The 20838-nt window shown below is 44.4% G+C and overlaps 13 non-coding genes across 13 annotated transcripts; all 13 read right to left on the bottom strand.

The window, feature by feature from the left end:
* Nucleotides 1–4921: 4921 nt before the first annotated feature.
* LOC141242227 (U2 spliceosomal RNA) lies at nucleotides 4922–5112 on the bottom strand. Its single transcript, XR_012306869.1, has one exon. It is a non-coding gene; the product is annotated as a U2 spliceosomal RNA (small nuclear RNA).
* A 1115-nt stretch (nucleotides 5113–6227) lies between these two features.
* LOC141242215 (U2 spliceosomal RNA) lies at nucleotides 6228–6418 on the bottom strand. The gene has a single exon (XR_012306857.1). It is a non-coding gene; the product is annotated as a U2 spliceosomal RNA (small nuclear RNA).
* A 1108-nt stretch (nucleotides 6419–7526) lies between these two features.
* On the bottom strand, nucleotides 7527–7717 carry LOC141242203 (U2 spliceosomal RNA). Its single transcript, XR_012306847.1, has one exon. It is a non-coding gene; the product is annotated as a U2 spliceosomal RNA (small nuclear RNA).
* A 1115-nt stretch (nucleotides 7718–8832) lies between these two features.
* On the bottom strand, nucleotides 8833–9023 carry LOC141242191 (U2 spliceosomal RNA). Its single transcript, XR_012306836.1, has one exon. It is a non-coding gene; the product is annotated as a U2 spliceosomal RNA (small nuclear RNA).
* A 1115-nt stretch (nucleotides 9024–10138) lies between these two features.
* Nucleotides 10139–10329, bottom strand: LOC141242179 (U2 spliceosomal RNA). Its single transcript, XR_012306825.1, has one exon. It is a non-coding gene; the product is annotated as a U2 spliceosomal RNA (small nuclear RNA).
* Nucleotides 10330–11444: 1115 nt separating this feature from the next.
* Nucleotides 11445–11635, bottom strand: LOC141242168 (U2 spliceosomal RNA). Its single transcript, XR_012306814.1, has one exon. It is a non-coding gene; the product is annotated as a U2 spliceosomal RNA (small nuclear RNA).
* A 1115-nt stretch (nucleotides 11636–12750) lies between these two features.
* Nucleotides 12751–12941, bottom strand: LOC141242157 (U2 spliceosomal RNA). Its single transcript, XR_012306803.1, has one exon. It is a non-coding gene; the product is annotated as a U2 spliceosomal RNA (small nuclear RNA).
* A 1115-nt stretch (nucleotides 12942–14056) lies between these two features.
* LOC141242172 (U2 spliceosomal RNA) lies at nucleotides 14057–14247 on the bottom strand. Its single transcript, XR_012306818.1, has one exon. It is a non-coding gene; the product is annotated as a U2 spliceosomal RNA (small nuclear RNA).
* A 1108-nt stretch (nucleotides 14248–15355) lies between these two features.
* On the bottom strand, nucleotides 15356–15546 carry LOC141242146 (U2 spliceosomal RNA). Its single transcript, XR_012306792.1, has one exon. It is a non-coding gene; the product is annotated as a U2 spliceosomal RNA (small nuclear RNA).
* A 1115-nt stretch (nucleotides 15547–16661) lies between these two features.
* Nucleotides 16662–16852, bottom strand: LOC141242135 (U2 spliceosomal RNA). Its single transcript, XR_012306781.1, has one exon. It is a non-coding gene; the product is annotated as a U2 spliceosomal RNA (small nuclear RNA).
* A 1115-nt stretch (nucleotides 16853–17967) lies between these two features.
* LOC141242123 (U2 spliceosomal RNA) lies at nucleotides 17968–18158 on the bottom strand. The gene has a single exon (XR_012306770.1). It is a non-coding gene; the product is annotated as a U2 spliceosomal RNA (small nuclear RNA).
* Nucleotides 18159–19273: 1115 nt separating this feature from the next.
* Nucleotides 19274–19464, bottom strand: LOC141242112 (U2 spliceosomal RNA). Its single transcript, XR_012306759.1, has one exon. It is a non-coding gene; the product is annotated as a U2 spliceosomal RNA (small nuclear RNA).
* Nucleotides 19465–20579: 1115 nt separating this feature from the next.
* Nucleotides 20580–20761, bottom strand: LOC141242186 (U2 spliceosomal RNA). Its single transcript, XR_012306831.1, has one exon. It is a non-coding gene; the product is annotated as a U2 spliceosomal RNA (small nuclear RNA).
* Between the last annotated feature and the right edge of the window lie 77 nt (nucleotides 20762–20838).

Here is a 20838-nt window from a genome sequence, read left to right as displayed (position 1 = left end):
TTTTACCTTCCATTGATAATTTTCTGAGTTTCCATAAACTTATCTTCTTTTGCATTTTCTCCTTCACCAACTGCCAACTTTCTTCTCCATCATTCTTTTTTGTAAACACAACACCTAAAATTTTGATCTTATCACTTCTTATTTTAAGTTGAGGAATCTGCGCATCTGACCAATCACCGAATCCAAGACATTCGCTCTTCTCCAAGTTCAGTTTGAAGGCAGATGCTAAACAGAAAAAATCAGTAGTTCTTACTGCTCTTCTCAGCGATTGTTCTGAGTCGCACAGGATCGTGATGTCATCCATGTACCCCAGTGACTTAGTACTTAGTCCATTTCCACCTGGTATGGGTACACCTTTCACCATCTTATCTTTCCTCAACATTGCCAGTAGAGGCTCGATTGCGCAGATAAAGAGCAGAGGCGAAAGTGGGCATCCTTGTTTGACGCCCGACTTTAGAACAACTTCTGAAGATAAAAAACCATTAATTAAAATCCTGCTAAAACTTCCATCATATAAAAGTGCAATGTGCTTAATAAAAACATCCGGGAATTTCATTTTCTTTAACACAGAATACAGGTACTTATGAGAGACTCTGTCGTACGCTTTCTGGAAATCAAGGGACAGAAGAGCTAGCTTTTGCTTCCTCTCTTGCTGATACCAAATTGCGTCCCGTATAATATTCAAGTTTTCTGCAATTGTACGACCAGGCACACCACATACCTGATCAGGATGCACGACCTTCTCTATCACCTTCTTCATTCTGTTCACCATGATTTTTGCCATAATTTTATAATCTACGTTGAGTAACGTGATTGGTCTCCAGTTCTCTAGATTAGTCTTATCTCCTTTTTTAAAAAGCAGGGTGACCACACCACTTCTCCAAGATTCAGGCAATTTGTCACATAAAAAGACAGCTTTAAAAATCTCAAACAGGTCGTCTTTTAAAATCTCCCAAAAAGTAAGATAAAATTCAATTTGTAGTCCGTCAGTACCCGGTGTTTTTCCTCTAGAAAAGCTTTTGATTGCACTTAGCAGTTCTTCTTCACAGATATCTTCAATCAACAACTCTTGATCTTGCTTTTCAAGGTGATTCTGCAATGAATTAAGAGCATCAGGTAAAAAATCAGCGTCAATTTTCTTTTCGCCAAAAAGATTTTGATAAAAAGTTTGCGCTTTGTCCAACAGTCCATCTTTAGTTGTTTCACCATCAAGTTCTTTAATTAATTCTTTGCGTTCTAAAGATTTTTTGAAAAAGAACCTGGAACATGTTTCATTTTTTTCCATATGTTCTACCTTGGCGTTGAAAATTATTTCTTTGCCTTTCTGTTCAATTGCTTTTTTAATGTCTTCTTTGACTTGTAAAATAACATCCTCCATATCTATCCCTGCATTTCTGAGTTTGTAACCTGTTTGCAGTTTTGTATTCAGGTCTTTAAACCATTTCTGATTCTGTCTGGCCTTCCTTTTGCCAGCTAAGAGAAAAAAATGTCTAATTTGAGACTTCACATACTCCCACCATTCTAGAATTCTTTTGTAATAATGTTTTTTCCCCTGTAGTTTTTTATAAAATTTCAAAAATTCCTCTTTTATACTTTCATCTTCCAGCAGCAGAGTGTTCAACTTCCAGACACCTCGCCCTTTCTCTAGACTGGGCAATTCCAAGTGAGTAATTAACGTTTTGTGGTCAGAAAAGATGTTACCTGTTAGATCCACTTTATTCACTTTAAAACTCTGTGATGTCAGAACAAAGTCAATTCTTGATTTTAGAAGATTGTTCTCCCAAGTGTATCCTGGTTCAGAGGTATTCTTTACTCTCCAGACATCATTCAGGCAAGTATCGTCGATTAGATTTTTTAACTGCATCTCAGTTTTGTCTTTCCTTCTAGTACCTGATGTCCTATTTTCATCAGACCGGATACAATTGAAGTCACCGCCAACCACAGTTGGTGTAGGACCAGGTATAAAGAGTTTGATGATATCTAATAAACTGGATCTTTCCTCTTTAATCGGAGATGCATAAACATTAATCAGCTTGAACTCGGATCCACAGTAACTCACATTAACAACTAGTGCACGTCCAGGTTCAACTTCAGTGAACGAGGTAACCTTAAAGTCTTTGTTTTTAAACAGGACGCCAACACCAGTAGCACGCGATCCATTTTCACCGGACCAGATGGAAGGTCCGTTCGCCCAATCTTCCCTTAGTTTGTTATAGTTAGGGTCATGGTCAATGCCGCATTCTTGAAGTAAAAAAATATCAGCATCTAAAGTCATCAGGTAAGAAAATAAAGCAGCTCTCTTGACAGAGCCCTTTAAACTCCTCACATTTAGTGAGGCAATTTTGAGTGTAGCCATAAATCATTTAAACAGAGCTTGAGTCCGTATCTGACATGAATCCGACCGGGGTAGAGGGACCCGCAGAAACGTCCGTGTCTGAGAATTCCTCGATGTTCACCGGATCAGATGGGTTTACAGGTTTAGGAACTGAGATGATCGGTTTAGGTGAGTAATTAGGGAGGACTATTTTCAAACGCCCAGCAGGTCTTTTGCTGGCGCTCTCTCCCTTAAACAAACTCGACTTCTCCTTTTTCCTTTTCCTCAAAACCTCCACGTCAATGTTAATCTCCTCCTCCTCCTCCTCACCACCAGCCTCCTTAGAAGACTCCTCTCCCATCTCCACTTCAGACTCAGCTGGATTCTCCTCCACCACATGACCATCTGGACTCTCCGACCAATCCTTGAGAACAATGCTATCCCCAGGCGGGTCCCCAGCAGTGTCCTTGGGCGGATCCCCAGAAGGGTTCCCGGGAGGGTCCTTGGATTTGTCTGTTTGTTCTTCAGGACTGGACCGCTTCGGAGGGGCTCCCCCCCGAGCTGCATCTGCATAGCTGAAGGTCTTTTTTCTCAACGGACAATCCCGAAAAGAGTGCCCAGGGATACGGCAGATATTACAGATCATCTGATTTGGGCAGTTCAGAGTGACATGTCCTTTTTGATAGCACTTCTTGCAAAGAGCGTTCTCCTCCTTGCAGCTCTCAAAGGAATGCCCAAAGTCCATACATTTTCTGCAGAAGATAGGCATCCCTGGATAGAAGAGTCTTCCTCTCTCTCTGCCAATCAGGAAGCTCTGAGGCGGATGAATGAGTCCACCAATTCCCAAACCTTCTCTCAGCTTCACGATGAACTTGTATTTTCCGGTCCACAACCTCTCAGAGTTCATGATTTTGTGAGAAAAGTGGACCTCAGAGCAATAGTTATGCAGAAACGCAGCCACATCCTTTTCAGAGACATGCGGATTGCTCATATGAACCCCCACAGACTTCTCTTCTGCCAGGCAGAGGGTCACAAAACACAGTCCTTTAAGATCTTCCTCCTGAAGTCTCAGCTTGATCTGATGGTAAAAATTCTGAGATGCCACTTCAGAGGTCAGGGTAAGCACAAAGCGTCCAGGAGCATCTTGAAGTGCCAGAATGTTCTCCCTTTTCACCTGCAGGATCTCAAGCAGGACCTTCCTCACGAAGAAAGACAGGGAGAACTTGTCACGGGCTCGCTCTTCAACTTCAATCTTGAAAGAGTTCTTGATCTTCAAGTCGCCAGCTCCAGCAGAACGGAGAGTAGCCGATGTCGCCATCGCCATATTCAGATAAGTCGATCGCCTTCTTGGTTCTCTTCAGCACGCACACCCCCTATAGCAGCAGGAGGCTTAAGACAGTAGAACTGCCGATGCCTCAAGGCCGAGGATGCGATAGGCTTTGGAGTCTTCCAGCAACAACACTTGGTCGTAGCCAAAAGGCCGAGAAGCGATAACCAGAATTGGTTTCAAACTACGGAGCCACCCAAGGATCCTAAAAAGTCCATTTGTGGAGATGAGCTCCTGGACTCCCGTTAAGAAGACATGTTGTCAACCTCTAGATCCCTTACATGCCTGCACTTTTCGGCTTGCTGCTGCTGCAATCCACGCGTTTTAGATCTGCATAACTCCACCTCTTTAAACACAGCACCTTCACCCCCTGCTGTTCCCACCCGCCTCAACACCGTTGGAAGGGAGGAGAACCAATTAAGGCGGGGGGTGGGGTGGAACGAGCAGCTGTCTACCCTTAGCAGGAGGGCTCCTGATTACATACCTCTCCTGCTGCTGCTGCTGCTGGCTGTCCAGCAGCAGACTGAAGGTGGCTGCTGCTGTGCACAGGTATATAAAGGCTCAGAGCCTATTATGACACGCGCAGCCAGCGTTCCATTGCCACATTCCATCTACTGCAGGCAGGATACCTGGCTGGCTGAATGTCGCTGAGAAGGTCACAGAGACCGCCATAAGCAACAGTTTAACAGAATGCCACAGACTAATCAACCAAACTTTTTGGGTTGGGTTCTCTTTTATAGTCTGCAGGCATTAAATGAAAGAAGTCAGTGTTCCAGCAGAAGGAGACAACGTTTCAGAAAAGGCATTGTAGCAAACCAAAAAAGAAATTTTAAGCGCAGCAGAGTAACCAGCGCACATACCTGTTAGCTCAGGTGAGTTTAAAAGGCTGCTGTTGATAACAAGGGCATTTGCTAAATAGATGGTGTGTGTGCAACAATATACTGAAAGGTCAATTATATTGTGCAGCTTATCTCACCACCTGTAGTTATTTAGGTGAAAGCTCCAAAATGCTTGCCTAATATGTCTGTTTATCCAAAAGGAAGTAAAAAGGGAGAGCTAGAAAGATAGCATTGCATCACATTACATGGCAATGCAATGCACAGTTGCTGAAGTTGAACCAAAATGAGCTTGTAATCTGGCTTCTGCAACTTTGAACATGAAAAATCCAATGAGGAGAAGAAAAGCAAAGCCAAAGAGTCCATCCCCAAATCCGACAAACAAGCAAAATGAACAAAAAACATTGAATTCAATTCTTTCTGATTTTAGAAACTGCATTAAAGAAGGGGTGCACCGGTCCTGGAGATACTGCAATACCAGGTCAATGCGTGGAGTGGACAGAGCAAGCTCTTTTTCCATCTCCCTGTTCTAAAAATCCATTTAATATATGGTCCCCAGATAGGGGACGTATCAGATATTAAACTGATAAGAACAGATACTACACTTGATCTTAGCCAAAAGGCCGAGAAGCGATAACCAGAATTGGTTTCAAACTACGGAGCCACCCAAGGATCCTGAAAAGTCCATTTGTGGAGATGAGCTCCTGGACTCCCGTTAAGAAGACATGTTGTCAACCTCTAGATCCCTTACATGCCTGCACTTTTCGGCTTGCTGCTGCTGCAATCCACGCGTTTTAGATCTGCATAACTCCACCTCTTTAAACACAGCACCTTCACCCCCTGCTGTTCCCACCCGCCTCAACACCGTTGGAAGGGAGGAGAACCAATTAAGGCGGGGGGTGGGGTGGAACGAGCAGCTGTCTACCCTTAGCAGGAGGGCTCCTGATTACATATCTCTCCTGCTGCTGCTGCTGCTGGCTGTCCAGCAGCAGACTGAAGGTGGCTGCTGCTGTGCACAGGTATATAAAGGCTCAGAGCCTATTATGACACGCGCAGCCAGCGTTCCATTGCCACATTCCATCTACTGCAGGCAGGATACCTGGCTGGCTGAATGTCGCTGAGAAGCTCACAGAGACCGCCATAAGCAACAGTTTAACAGAATGCCACAGACTAATCAACCAAACTTTTTGGGTTGGGTTCTCTTTTATAGTCTGCAGGCATTAAATGAAAGAAGTCAGTGTTCCAGCAGAAGGAGACAACGTTTCAGAAAAGGCATTGTAGCAAACCAAAAAAGAAATTTTAAGCGCAGCAGAGTAACCAGCGCACATACCTGTTAGCTCAGGTGAGTTTAAAAGGCTGCTGTTGATAACAAGGGCATTTGCTAAATAGATGGTGTGTGTGCAACAATATACTGAAAGGTCAATTATATTGTGCAGCTTATCTCACCACCTGTAGTTATTTAGGTGAAAGCTCCAAAATGCTTGCCTAATATGTCTGTTTATCCAAAAGGAAGTAAAAAGGGAGAGCTAGAAAGATAGCATTGCATCACATTACATGGCAATGCAATGCACAGTTGCTGAAGTTGAACCAAAATGAGCTTGTAATCTGGCTTCTGCAACTTTGAACATGAAAAATCCAATGAGGAGAAGAAAAGCAAAGCCAAAGAGTCCATCCCCAAATCCGACAAACAAGCAAAATGAACAAAAAACATTGAATTCAATTCTTTCTGATTTTAGAAACTGCATTAAAGAAGGGGTGCACCGGTCCTGGAGATACTGCAATACCAGGTCAATGCGTGGAGTGGACAGAGCAAGCTCTTTTTCCATCTCCCTGTTCTAAAAATCCATTTAATATATGGTCCCCAGATAGGGGACGTATCAGATATTAAACTGATAAGAACAGATACTACACTTGATCTTAGCCAAAAGGCCGAGAAGCGATAACCAGAATTGGTTTCAAACTACGGAGCCACCCAAGGATCCTGAAAAGTCCATTTGTGGAGATGAGCTCCTGGACTCCCGTTAAGAAGACATGTTGTCAACCTCTAGATCCCTTACATGCCTGCACTTTTCGGCTTGCTGCTGCTGCAATCCACGCGTTTTAGATCTGCATAACTCCACCTCTTTAAACACAGCACCTTCACCCCCTGCTGTTCCCACCCGCCTCAACACCGTTGGAAGGGAGGAGAACCAATTAAGGCGGGGGGTGGGGTGGAACGAGCAGCTGTCTACCCTTAGCAGGAGGGCTCCTGATTACATACCTCTCCTGCTGCTGCTGGCTGTCCAGCAGCAGACTGAAGGTGGCTGCTGCTGTGCACAGGTATATAAAGGCTCAGAGCCTATTATGACACGCGCAGCCAGCGTTCCATTGCCACATTCCATCTACTGCAGGCAGGATACCTGGCTGGCTGAATGTCGCTGAGAAACTCACAGAGACCGCCATAAGCAACAGTTTAACAGAATGCCACAGACTAATCAACCAAACTTTTTGGGTTGGGTTCTCTTTTATAGTCTGCAGGCATTAAATGAAAGAAGTCAGTGTTCCAGCAGAAGGAGACAACGTTTCAGAAAAGGCATTGTAGCAAACCAAAAAAGAAATTTTAAGCGCAGCAGAGTAACCAGCGCACATACCTGTTAGCTCAGGTGAGTTTAAAAGGCTGCTGTTGATAACAAGGGCATTTTCTAAATAGATGGTGTGTGTGCAACAATATACTGAAAGGTCAATTATATTGTGCAGCTTATCTCACCACCTGTAGTTATTTAGGTGAAAGCTCCAAAATGCTTGCCTAATATGTCTGTTTATCCAAAAGGAAGTAAAAAGGAGAGCTAGAAAGATAGCATTGCATCACATTACATGGCAATGCAATGCACAGTTGCTGAAGTTGAACCAAAATGAGCTTGTAATCTGGCTTCTGCAACTTTGAACATGAAAAATCCAATGAGGAGAAGAAAAGCAAAGCCAAAGAGTCCATCCCAAAATCCGACAAACAAGCAAAATGAACAAAAAACATTGAATTCAATTCTTTCTGATTTTAGAAACTGCATTAAAGAAGGGGTGCACCGGTCCTGGAGATACTGCAATACCAGGTCAATGCGTGGAGTGGACAGAGCAAGCTCTTTTTCCATCTCCCTGTTCTAAAAATCCATTTAATATATGGTCCCCAGATAGGGGACGTATCAGATATTAAACTGATAAGAACAGATACTACACTTGATCTTAGCCAAAAGGCCGAGAAGCGATAACCAGAATTGGTTTCAAACTACGGAGCCACCCAAGGATCCTGAAAAGTCCATTTGTGGAGATGAGCTCCTGGACTCCCGTTAAGAAGACATGTTGTCAACCTCTAGATCCCTTACATGCCTGCACTTTTCGGCTTGCTGCTGCTGCAATCCACGCGTTTTAGATCTGCATAACTCTACCTCTTTAAACACAGCACCTTCACCCCCTGCTGTTCCCACCCGCCTCAACACCGTTGGAAGGGAGGAGAACCAATTAAGGCGGGGGGTGGGGTGGAACGAGCAGCTGTCTACCCTTAGCAGGAGGGCTCCTGATTACATACCTCTCCTGCTGCTGCTGCTGCTGGCTGTCCAGCAGCAGACTGAAGGTGGCTGCTGCTGTGCACAGGTATATAAAGGCTCAGAGCCTATTATGACACGCGCAGCCAGCGTTCCATTGCCACATTCCATCTACTGCAGGCAGGATACCTGGCTGGCTGAATGTCGCTGAGAAGCTCACAGAGACCGCCATAAGCAACAGTTTAACAGAATGCCACAGACTAATCAAACAAACTTTTTGGGTTGGGTTCTCTTTTATAGTCTGCAGGCATTAAATGAAAGAAGTCAGTGTTCCAGCAGAAGGAGACAACGTTTCAGAAAAGGCATTGTAGCAAACCAAAAAAGAAATTTTAAGCGCAGCAGAGTAACCAGCGCACATACCTGTTAGCTCAGGTGAGTTTAAAAGGCTGCTGTTGATAACAAGGGCATTTGCTAAATAGATGGTGTGTGTGCAACAATATACTGAAAGGTCAATTATATTGTGCAGCTTATCTCACCACCTGTAGTTATTTAGGTGAAAGCTCCAAAATGCTTGCCTAATATGTCTGTTTATCCAAAAGGAAGTAAAAAGGGAGAGCTAGAAAGATAGCATTGCATCACATTACATGGCAATGCAATGCACAGTTGCTGAAGTTGAACCAAAATGAGCTTGTAATCTGGCTTCTGCAACTTTGAACATGAAAAATCCAATGAGGAGAAGAAAAGCAAAGCCAAAGAGTCCATCCCCAAATCCGACAAACAAGCAAAATGAACAAAAAACATTGAATTCAATTCTTTCTGATTTTAGAAACTGCATTATAGAAGGGGTGCACCGGTCCTGGAGATACTGCAATACCAGGTCAATGCGTGGAGTGGACAGAGCAAGCTCTTTTTCCATCTCCCTGTTCTAAAAATCCATTTAATATATGGTCCCCAGATAGGGGACGTATCAGATATTAAACTGATAAGAACAGATACTACACTTGATCTTAGCCAAAAGGCCGAGAAGCGATAACCAGAATTGGTTTCAAACTACGGAGCCACCCAAGGATCCTGAAAAGTCCATTTGTGGAGATGAGCTCCTGGACTCCCGTTAAGAAGACATGTTGTCAACCTCTAGATCCCTTACATGCCTGCACTTTTCGGCTTGCTGCTGCTGCAATCCACGCGTTTTAGATCTGCATAACTCTACCTCTTTAAACACAGCACCTTCACCCCCTGCTGTTCCCACCCGCCTCAACACCGTTGGAAGGGAGGAGAACCAATTAAGGCGGGGGGTGGGGTGGAACGAGCAGCTGTCTACCCTTAGCAGGAGGGCTCCTGATTACATACCTCTCCTGCTGCTGCTGCTGCTGGCTGTCCAGCAGCAGACTGAAGGTGGCTGCTGCTGTGCACAGGTATATAAAGGCTCAGAGCCTATTATGACACGCGCAGCCAGCGTTCCATTGCCACATTCCATCTACTGCAGGCAGGATACCTGGCTGGCTGAATGTCGCTGAGAAGCTCACAGAGACCGCCATAAGCAACAGTTTAACAGAATGCCACAGACTAATCAAACAAACTTTTTGGGTTGGGTTCTCTTTTATAGTCTGCAGGCATTAAATGAAAGAAGTCAGTGTTCCAGCAGAAGGAGACAACGTTTCAGAAAAGGCATTGTAGCAAACCAAAAAAGAAATTTTAAGCGCAGCAGAGTAACCAGCGCACATACCTGTTAGCTCAGGTGAGTTTAAAAGGCTGCTGTTGATAACAAGGGCATTTGCTAAATAGATGGTGTGTGTGCAACAATATACTGAAAGGTCAATTATATTGTGCAGCTTATCTCACCACCTGTAGTTATTTAGGTGAAAGCTCCAAAATGCTTGCCTAATATGTCTGTTTATCCAAAAGGAAGTAAAAAGGGAGAGCTAGAAAGATAGCATTGCATCACATTACATGGCAATGCAATGCACAGTTGCTGAAGTTGAACCAAAATGAGCTTGTAATCTGGCTTCTGCAACTTTGAACATGAAAAATCCAATGAGGAGAAGAAAAGCAAAGCCAAAGAGTCCATCCCCAAATCCGACAAACAAGCAAAATGAACAAAAAACATTGAATTCAATTCTTTCTGATTTTAGAAACTGCATTATAGAAGGGGTGCACCGGTCCTGGAGATACTGCAATACCAGGTCAATGCGTGGAGTGGACAGAGCAAGCTCTTTTTCCATCTCCCTGTTCTAAAAATCCATTTAATATATGGTCCCCAGATAGGGGACGTATCAGATATTAAACTGATAAGAACAGATACTACACTTGATCTTAGCCAAAAGGCCGAGAAGCGATAACCAGAATTGGTTTCAAACTACGGAGCCACCCAAGGATCCTGAAAAGTCCATTTGTGGAGATGAGCTCCTGGACTCCCGTTAAGAAGACATGTTGTCAACCTCTAGATCCCTTACATGCCTGCACTTTTTGGCTTGCTGCTGCTGCAATCCACGCGTTTTAGATCTGCATAACTCCACCTCTTTAAACACAGCACCTTCACCCCCTGCTGTTCCCACCCGCCTCAACACCGTTGGAAGGGAGGAGAACCAATTAAGGCGGGGGGTGGGGTGGAACGAGCAGCTGTCTACCCTTAGCAGGAGGGCTCCTGATTACATACCTCTCCTGCTGCTGCTGCTGCTGGCTGTCCAGCAGCAGACTGAAGGTGGCTGCTGCTGTGCACAGGTATATAAAGGCTCAGAGCCTATTATGACACGCGCAGCCAGCGTTCCATTGCCACATTCCATCTACTGCAGGCAGGATACCTGGCTGGCTGAATGTCGCTGAGAAGCTCACAGAGACCGTCATAAGCAACAGTTTAACAGAATGCCACAGACTAATCAACCAAACTTTTTGGGTTGGGTTCTCTTTTATAGTCTGCAGGCATTAAATGAAAGAAGTCAGTGTTCCAGCAGAAGGAGACAACGTTTCAGAAAAGGCATTGTAGCAAACCAAAAAAGAAATTTTAAGCGCAGCAGAGTAACCAGCGCACATACCTGTTAGCTCAGGTGAGTTTAAAAGGCTGCTGTTGATAACAAGGGCATTTGCTAAATAGATGGTGTGTGTGCAACAATATACTGAAAGGTCAATTATATTGTGCAGCTTATCTCACCACCTGTAGTTATTTAGGTGAAAGCTCCAAAATGCTTGCCTAATATGTCTGTTTATCCAAAAGGAAGTAAAAAGGGAGAGCTAGAAAGATAGCATTGCATCACATTACATGGCAATGCAATGCACAGTTGCTGAAGTTGAACCAAAATGAGCTTGTAATCTGGCTTCTGCAACTTTGAACATGAAAAATCCAATGAGGAGAAGAAAAGCAAAGCCAAAGAGTCCATCCCCAAATCCGACAAACAAGCAAAATGAACAAAAAACATTGAATTCAATTCTTTCTGATTTTAGAAACTGCATTAAAGAAGGGGTGCACCGGTCCTGGAGATACTGCAATACCAGGTCAATGCGTGGAGTGGACAGAGCAAGCTCTTTTTCCATCTCCCTGTTCTAAAAATCCATTTAATATATGGTCCCCAGATAGGGGACGTATCAGATATTAAACTGATAAGAACAGATACTACACTTGATCTTAGCCAAAAGGCCGAGAAGCGATAACCAGAATTGGTTTCAAACTACGGAGCCACCCAAGGATCCTGAAAAGTCCATTTGTGGAGATGAGCTCCTGGACTCCCGTTAAGAAGACATGTTGTCAACCTCTAGATCCCTTACATGCCTGCACTTTTCGGCTTGCTGCTGCTGCAATCCACGCGTTTTAGATCTGCATAACTCCACCTCTTTAAACACAGCACCTTCACCCCCTGCTGTTCCCACCCGCCTCAACACCGTTGGAAGGGAGGAGAACCAATTAAGGCGGGGGGTGGGGTGGAACGAGCAGCTGTCTACCCTTAGCAGGAGGGCTCCTGATTACATACCTCTCCTGCTGCTGCTGCTGCTGGCTGTCCAGCAGCAGACTGAAGGTGGCTGCTGCTGTGCACAGGTATATAAAGGCTCAGAGCCTATTATGACACGCGCAGCCAGCGTTCCATTGCCACATTCCATCTACTGCAGGCAGGATACCTGGCTGGCTGAATGTCGCTGAGAAGGTCACAGAGACCGCCATAAGCAACAGTTTAACAGAATGCCACAGACTAATCAACCAAACTTTTTGGGTTGGGTTCTCTTTTATAGTCTGCAGGCATTAAATGAAAGAAGTCAGTGTTCCAGCAGAAGGAGACAACGTTTCAGAAAAGGCATTGTAGCAAACCAAAAAAGAAATTTTAAGCGCAGCAGAGTAACCAGCGCACATACCTGTTAGCTCAGGTGAGTTTAAAAGGCTGCTGTTGATAACAAGGGCATTTGCTAAATAGATGGTGTGTGTGCAACAATATACTGAAAGGTCAATTATATTGTGCAGCTTATCTCACCACCTGTAGTTATTTAGGTGAAAGCTCCAAAATGCTTGCCTAATATGTCTGTTTATCCAAAAGGAAGTAAAAAGGGAGAGCTAGAAAGATAGCATTGCATCACATTTCATGGCAATGCAATGCACAGTTGCTGAAGTTGAACCAAAATGAGCTTGTAATCTGGCTTCTGCAACTTTGAACATGAAAAATCCAATGAGGAGAAGAAAAGCAAAGCCAAAGAGTCCATCCCCAAATCCGACAAACAAGCAAAATGAACAAAAAACATTGAATTCAATTCTTTCTGATTTTAGAAACTGCATTAAAGAAGGGGTGCACCGGTCCTGGAGATACTGCAATACCAGGTCAATGCGTGGAGTGGACAGAGCAAGCTCTTTTTCCATCTCCCTGTTCTAAAAATCCATTTAATATATGGTCCCCAGATAGGGGACGTATCAGATATTAAACTGATAAGAACAGATACTACACTTGATCTTAGCCAAAAGGCCGAGAAGCGATAACCAGAATTGGTTTCAAACTACGGAGCCACCCAAGGATCCTGAAAAGTCCATTTGTGGAGATGAGCTCCTGGACTCCCGTTAAGAAGACATGTTGTCAACCTCTAGATCCCTTACATGCCTGCACTTTTCGGCTTGCTGCTGCTGCAATCCACGCGTTTTAGATCTGCATAACTCCACCTCTTTAAACACAGCACCTTCACCCCCTGCTGTTCCCACCCGCCTCAACACCGTTGGAAGGGAGGAGAACCAATTAAGGCGGGGGGTGGGGTGGAACGAGCAGCTGTCTACCCTTAGCAGGAGGGCTCCTGATTACATACCTCTCCTGCTGCTGCTGCTGCTGGCTGTCCAGCAGCAGACTGAAGGTGGCTGCTGCTGTGCACAGGTATATAAAGGCTCAGAGCCTATTATGACACGCGCAGCCAGCGTTCCATTGCCACATTCCATCTACTGCAGGCAGGATACCTGGCTGGCTGAATGTCGCTGAGAAGCTCACAGAGACCGCCATAAGCAACAGTTTAACAGAATGCCACAGACTAATCAACCAAACTTTTTGGGTTGGGTTCTCTTTTACAGTCTGCAGGCATTAAATGAAAGAAGTCAGTGTTCCAGCAGAAGGAGACAACGTTTCAGAAAAGGCATTGTAGCAAACCAAAAAAGAAATTTTAAGCGCAGCAGAGTAACCAGCGCACATACCTGTTAGCTCAGGTGAGTTTAAAAGGCTGCTGTTGATAACAAGGGCATTTGCTAAATAGATGGTGTGTGTGCAACAATATACTGAAAGGTCAATTATATTGTGCAGCTTATCTCACCACCTGTAGTTATTTAGGTGAAAGCTCCAAAATGCTTGCCTAATATGTCTGTTTATCCAAAAGGAAGTAAAAAGGGAGAGCTAGAAAGATAGCATTGCATCACATTACATGGCAATGCAATGCACAGTTGCTGAAGTTGAACCAAAATGAGCTTGTAATCTGGCTTCTGCAACTTTGAACATGAAAAATCCAAAGAGGAGAAGAAAAGCAAAGCCAAAGAGTCCATCCCCAAATCCGACAAACAAGCAAAATGAACAAAAAACATTGAATTCAATTCTTTCTGATTTTAGAAACTGCATTAAAGAAGGGGTGCACCGGTCCTGGAGATACTGCAATACCAGGTCAATGCGTGGAGTGGACAGAGCAAGCTCTTTTTCCATCTCCCTGTTCTAAAAATCCATTTAATATATGGTCCTCAGATAGGGGACGTATCAGATATTAAACTGATAAGAACAGATACTACACTTGATCTTAGCCAAAAGGCCGAGAAGCGATAACCAGAATTGGTTTCAAACTACGGAGCCACCCAAGGATCCTGAAAAGTCCATTTGTGGAGATGAGCTCCTGGACTCCCGTTAAGAAGACATGTTGTCAACCTCTAGATCCCTTACATGCCTGCACTTTTCGGCTTGCTGCTGCTGCAATCCACGCGTTTTAGATCTGCATAACTCCACCTCTTTAAACACAGCACCTTCACCCCCTGCTGTTCCCACCCGCCTCAACACCGTTGGAAGGGAGGAGAACCAATTAAGGCGGGGGGTGGGGTGGAACGAGCAGCTGTCTACCCTTAGCAGGAGGGCTCCTGATTACATACCTCTCCTGCTGCTGCTGGCTGTCCAGCAGCAGACTGAAGGTGGCTGCTGCTGTGCACAGGTATATAAAGGCTCAGAGCCTATTATGACACGCGCAGCCAGCGTTCCATTGCCACATTCCATCTACTGCAGGCAGGATACCTGGCTGGCTGAATGTCGCTGAGAAACTCACAGAGACCGCCATAAGCAACAGTTTAACAGAATGCCACAGACTAATCAACCAAACTTTTTGGGTTGGGTTCTCTTTTATAGTCTGCAGGCATTAAATGAAAGAAGTCAGTGTTCCAGCAGAAGGAGACAACGTTTCAGAAAAGGCATTGTAGCAAACCAAAAAAGAAATTTTAAGCGCAGCAGAGTAACCAGCGCACATACCTGTTAGCTCAGGTGAGTTTAAAAGGCTGCTGTTGATAACAAGGGCATTTGCTAAATAGATGGTGTGTGTGCAACAATATACTGAAAGGTCAATTATATTGTGCAGCTTATCTCACCACCTGTAGTTATTTAGGTGAAAGCTCCAAAATGCTTGCCTAATATGTCTGTTTATCCAAAAGGAAGTAAAAAGGAGAGCTAGAAAGATAGCATTGCATCACATTACATGGCAATGCAATGCACAGTTGCTGAAGTTGAACCAAAATGAGCTTGTAATCTGGCTTCTGCAACTTTGAACATGAAAAATCCAATGAGGAGAAGAAAAGCAAAGCCAAAGAGTCCATCCCAAAATCCGACAAACAAGCAAAATGAACAAAAAACATTGAATTCAATTCTTTCTGATTTTAGAAACTGCATTAAAGAAGGGGTGCACCGGTCCTGGAGATACTGCAATACCAGGTCAATGCGTGGAGTGGACAGAGCAAGCTCTTTTTCCATCTCCCTGTTCTAAAAATCCATTTAATATATGGTCCCCAGATAGGGGACGTATCAGATATTAAACTGATAAGAACAGATACTACACTTGATCTTAGCCAAAAGGCCGAGAAGCGATAACCAGAATTGGTTTCAAACTACGGAGCCACCCAAGGATCCTGAAAAGTCCATTTGTGGAGATGAGCTCCTGGACTCCCGTTAAGAAGACATGTTGTCAACCTCTAGATCCCTTACATGCCTGCACTTTTCGGCTTGCTGCTGCTGCAATCCACGCGTTTTAGATCTGCATAACTCTACCTCTTTAAACACAGCACCTTCACCCCCTGCTGTTCCCACCCGCCTCAACACCGTTGGAAGGGAGGAGAACCAATTAAGGCGGGGGGTGGGGTGGAACGAGCAGCTGTCTACCCTTAGCAGGAGGGCTCCTGATTACATACCTCTCCTGCTGCTGCTGCTGCTGGCTGTCCAGCAGCAGACTGAAGGTGGCTGCTGCTGTGCACAGGTATATAAAGGCTCAGAGCCTATTATGACACGCGCAGCCAGCGTTCCATTGCCACATTCCATCTACTGCAGGCAGGATACCTGGCTGGCTGAATGTCGCTGAGAAGCTCACAGAGACCGCCATAAGCAACAGTTTAACAGAATGCCACAGACTAATCAAACAAACTTTTTGGGTTGGGTTCTCTTTTATAGTCTGCAGGCATTAAATGAAAGAAGTCAGTGTTCCAGCAGAAGGAGACAACGTTTCAGAAAAGGCATTGTAGCAAACCAAAAAAGAAATTTTAAGCGCAGCAGAGTAACCAGCGCACATACCTGTTAGCTCAGGTGAGTTTAAAAGGCTGCTGTTGATAACAAGGGCATTTGCTAAATAGATGGTGTGTGTGCAACAATATACTGAAAGGTCAATTATATTGTGCAGCTTATCTCACCACCTGTAGTTATTTAGGTGAAAGCTCCAAAATGCTTGCCTAATATGTCTGTTTATCCAAAAGGAAGTAAAAAGGGAGAGCTAGAAAGATAGCATTGCATCACATTACATGGCAATGCAATGCACAGTTGCTGAAGTTGAACCAAAATGAGCTTGTAATCTGGCTTCTGCAACTTTGAACATGAAAAATCCAATGAGGAGAAGAAAAGCAAAGCCAAAGAGTCCATCCCCAAATCCGACAAACAAGCAAAATGAACAAAAAACATTGAATTCAATTTTTTCTGATTTTAGAAACTGCATTATAGAAGGGGTGCACCGGTCCTGGAGATACTGCAATACCAGGTCAATGCGTGGAGTGGACAGAGCAAGCTCTTTTTCCATCTCCCTGTTCTAAAAATCCATTTAATATATGGTCCCCAGATAGGGGACGTATCAGATATTAAACTGATAAGAACAGATACTACACTTGATCTTAGCCAAAAGGCCGAGAAGCGATAACCAGAATTGGTTTCAAACTACGGAGCCACCCAAGGATCCTGAAAAGTCCATTTGTGGAGATGAGCTCCTGGACTCCCGTTAAGAAGACATGTTGTCAACCTCTAGATCCCTTACATGCCTGCACTTTTTGGCTTGCTGCTGCTGCAATCCACGCGTTTTAGATCTGCATAACTCCACCTCTTTAAACACAGCACCTTCACCCCCTGCTGTTCCCACCCGCCTCAACACCGTTGGAAGGGAGGAGAACCAATTAAGGCGGGGGGTGGGGTGGAACGAGCAGCTGTCTACCCTTAGCAGGAGGGCTCCTGATTACATACCTCTCCTGCTGCTGCTGCTGCTGGCTGTCCAGCAGCAGACTGAAGGTGGCTGCTGCTGTGCACAGGTATATAAAGGCTCAGAGCCTATTATGACACGCGCAGCCAGCGTTCCATTGCCACATTCCATCTACTGCAGGCAGGATACCTGGCTGGCTGAATGTCGCTGAGAAGCTCACAGAGACCGCCATAAGCAACAGTTTAACAGAATGCCACAGACTAATCAACCAAACTTTTTGGGTTGGGTTCTCTTTTATAGTCTGCAGGCATTAAATGAAAGAAGTCAGTGTTCCAGCAGAAGGAGACAACGTTTCAGAAAAGGCATTGTAGCAAACCAAAAAAGAAATTTTAAGCGCAGCAGAGTAACCAGCGCACATACCTGTTAGCTCAGGTGAGTTTAAAAGGCTGCTGTTGATAACAAGGGCATTTGCTAAATAGATGGTGTGTGTGCAACAATATACTGAAAGGTCAATTATATTGTGCAGCTTATCTCACCACCTGTAGTTATTTAGGTGAAAGCTCCAAAATGCTTGCCTAATATGTCTGTTTATCCAAAAGGAAGTAAAAAGGGAGAGCTAGAAAGATAGCATTGCATCACATTACATGGCAATGCAATGCACAGTTGCTGAAGTTGAACCAAAATGAGCTTGTAATCTGGCTTCTGCAACTTTGAACATGAAAAATCCAATGAGGAGAAGAAAAGCAAAGCCAAAGAGTCCATCCCCAAATCCGACAAACAAGCAAAATGAACAAAAAACATTGAATTCAATTCTTTCTGATTTTAGAAACTGCATTAAAGAAGGGGTGCACCGGTCCTGGAGATACTGCAATACCAGGTCAATGCGTGGAGTGGACAGAGCAAGCTCTTTTTCCATCTCCCTGTTCTAAAAATCCATTTAATATATGGTCCCCAGATAGGGGACGTATCAGATATTAAACTGATAAGAACAGATACTACACTTGATCTTAGCCAAAAGGCCGAGAAGCGATAACCAGAATTGGTTTCAAACTACGGAGCCACCCAAGGATCCTGAAAAGTCCATTTGTGGAGATGAGCTCCTGGACTCCCGTTAAGAAGACATGTTGTCAACCTCTAGATCCCTTACATGCCTGCACTTTTCGGCTTGCTGCTGCTGCAATCCACGCGTTTTAGATCTGCATAACTCCACCTCTTTAAACACAGCACCTTCACCCCCTGCTGTTCCCACCCGCCTCAACACCGTTGGAAGGGAGGAGAACCAATTAAGGCGGGGGGTGGGGTGGAACGAGCAGCTGTCTACCCTTAGCAGGAGGGCTCCTGATTACATACCTCTCCTGCTGCTGCTGCTGCTGGCTGTCCAGCAGCAGACTGAAGGTGGCTGCTGCTGTGCACAGGTATATAAAGGCTCAGAGCCTATTATGACACGCGCAGCCAGCGTTCCATTGCCACATTCCATCTACTGCAGGCAGGATACCTGGCTGGCTGAATGTCGCTGAGAAGGTCACAGAGACCGCCATAAGCAACAGTTTAACAGAATGCCACAGACTAATCAACCAAACTTTTTGGGTTGGGTTCTCTTTTATAGTCTGCAGGCATTAAATGAAAGAAGTCAGTGTTCCAGCAGAAGGAGACAACGTTTCAGAAAAGGCATTGTAGCAAACCAAAAAAGAAATTTTAAGCGCAGCAGAGTAACCAGCGCACATACCTGTTAGCTCAGGTGAGTTTAAAAGGCTGCTGTTGATAACAAGGGCATTTGCTAAATAGATGGTGTGTGTGCAACAATATACTGAAAGGTCAATTATATTGTGCAGCTTATCTCACCACCTGTAGTTATTTAGGTGAAAGCTCCAAAATGCTTGCCTAATATGTCTGTTTATCCAAAAGGAAGTAAAAAGGGAGAGCTAGAAAGATAGCATTGCATCACATTTCATGGCAATGCAATGCACAGTTGCTGAAGTTGAACCAAAATGAGCTTGTAATCTGGCTTCTGCAACTTTGAACATGAAAAATCCAATGAGGAGAAGAAAAGCAAAGCCAAAGAGTCCATCCCCAAATCCAACAAACAAGCAAAATGAACAAAAAACATTGAATTCAATTCTTTCTGATTTTAGAAACTGCATTAAAGAAGGGGTGCACCGGTCCTGGAGATACTGCAATACCAGGTCAATGCGTGGAGTGGACAGAGCAAGCTCTTTTTCCATCTCCCTGTTCTAAAAATCCATTTAATATATGGTCCCCAGATAGGGGACGTATCAGATATTAAACTGATAAGAACAGATACTACACTTGATCTTAGCCAAAAGGCCGAGAAGCGATAACCAGAATTGGTTTCAAACTACGGAGCCACCCAAGGATCCTGAAAAGTCCATTTGTGGAGATGAGCTCCTGGACTCCCGTTAAGAAGACATGTTGTCAACCTCTAGATCCCTTACATGCCTGCACTTTTCGGCTTGCTGCTGCTGCAATCCACGCGTTTTAGATCTGCATAACTCCACCTCTTTAAACACAGCACCTTCACCCCCTGCTGTTCCCACCCGCCTCAACACCGTTGGAAGGGAGGAGAACCAATTAAGGCGGGGGGTGGGGTGGAACGAGCAGCTGTCTACCCTTAGCAGGAGGGCTCCTGATTACATACCTCTCCTGCTGCTGCTGCTGCTGGCTGTCCAGCAGCAGACTGAAGGTGGCTGCTGCTGTGCACAGGTATATAAAGGCTCAGAGCCTATTATGACACGCGCAGCCAGCGTTCCATTGCCACATTCCATCTACTGCAGGCAGGATACCTGGCTGGCTGAATGTCGCTGAGAAGCTCACAGAGACCGCCATAAGCAACAGTTTAACAGAATGCCACAGACTAATCAACCAAACTTTTTGGGTTGGGTTCTCTTTTATAGTCTTCAGGCATTAAATGAAAGAAGTCAATGTTCCAGCAGAAGGAGACAACGTTTCAGAAAAGGCATTGTAGCAAACCAAAAAAGAAATTTTAAGCGCAGCAGAGTAACCAGCGCACATACCTGTTAGCTCAGGTGAGTTTAAAAGGCTGCTGTTGATAACAAGGGCATTTGCTAAATAGATGGTGTGTGTGCAACAATATACTGAAAGGTCAATTATATTGTGCAGCTTATCTCACCACCTGTAGTTATTTAGGTGAAAGCTCCAAAATGCTTGCCTAATATGTCTGTTTATCCAAAAGGAAGTAAAAAGGGAGAGCTAGAAAGATAGCATTGCATCACATTACATGGCAATGCAATGCACAGTTGCTGAAGTTGAACCAAAATGAGCTTGTAATCTGGCTTCTGCAACTTTGAACATGAAAAATCCAATGAGGAGAAGAAAAGCAAAGCCAAAGAGTCCATCCCCAAATCCAACAAACAAGCAAAATGAACAAAAAACATTGAATTCAATTCTTTCTGATTTTAGAAACTGCATTAAAGAAGGGGTGCACCGGTCCTGGAGATACTGCAATACCAGGTCAATGCGTGGAGTGGACAGAGCAAGCTCTTTTTCCATCTCCCTGTTCTAAAAATCCATTTAATATATGGTCCCCAGATAGGGGACGTATCAGATATTAAACTGATAAGAACAGATTTTTTGATTGAAGCTGCATCCAAGGCACTGAAAAATGTGACCGAAGTCACACCAAAACAGCGCACGAGGTGAGGATTCATGTGGACCCTTCCCGGAGGAGAGGGT

Source organism: Phyllobates terribilis, unplaced genomic scaffold (assembly GCF_046119375.1).
Source record: "Phyllobates terribilis strain yellow unplaced genomic scaffold, ASM4611937v1 Scaffold_1031__1_contigs__length_461108, whole genome shotgun sequence".
NCBI classification, from domain to species: domain Eukaryota; kingdom Metazoa; phylum Chordata; class Amphibia; order Anura; family Dendrobatidae; genus Phyllobates; species Phyllobates terribilis.
This window is presented reverse-complemented; position numbering and strand designations above follow the sequence as displayed.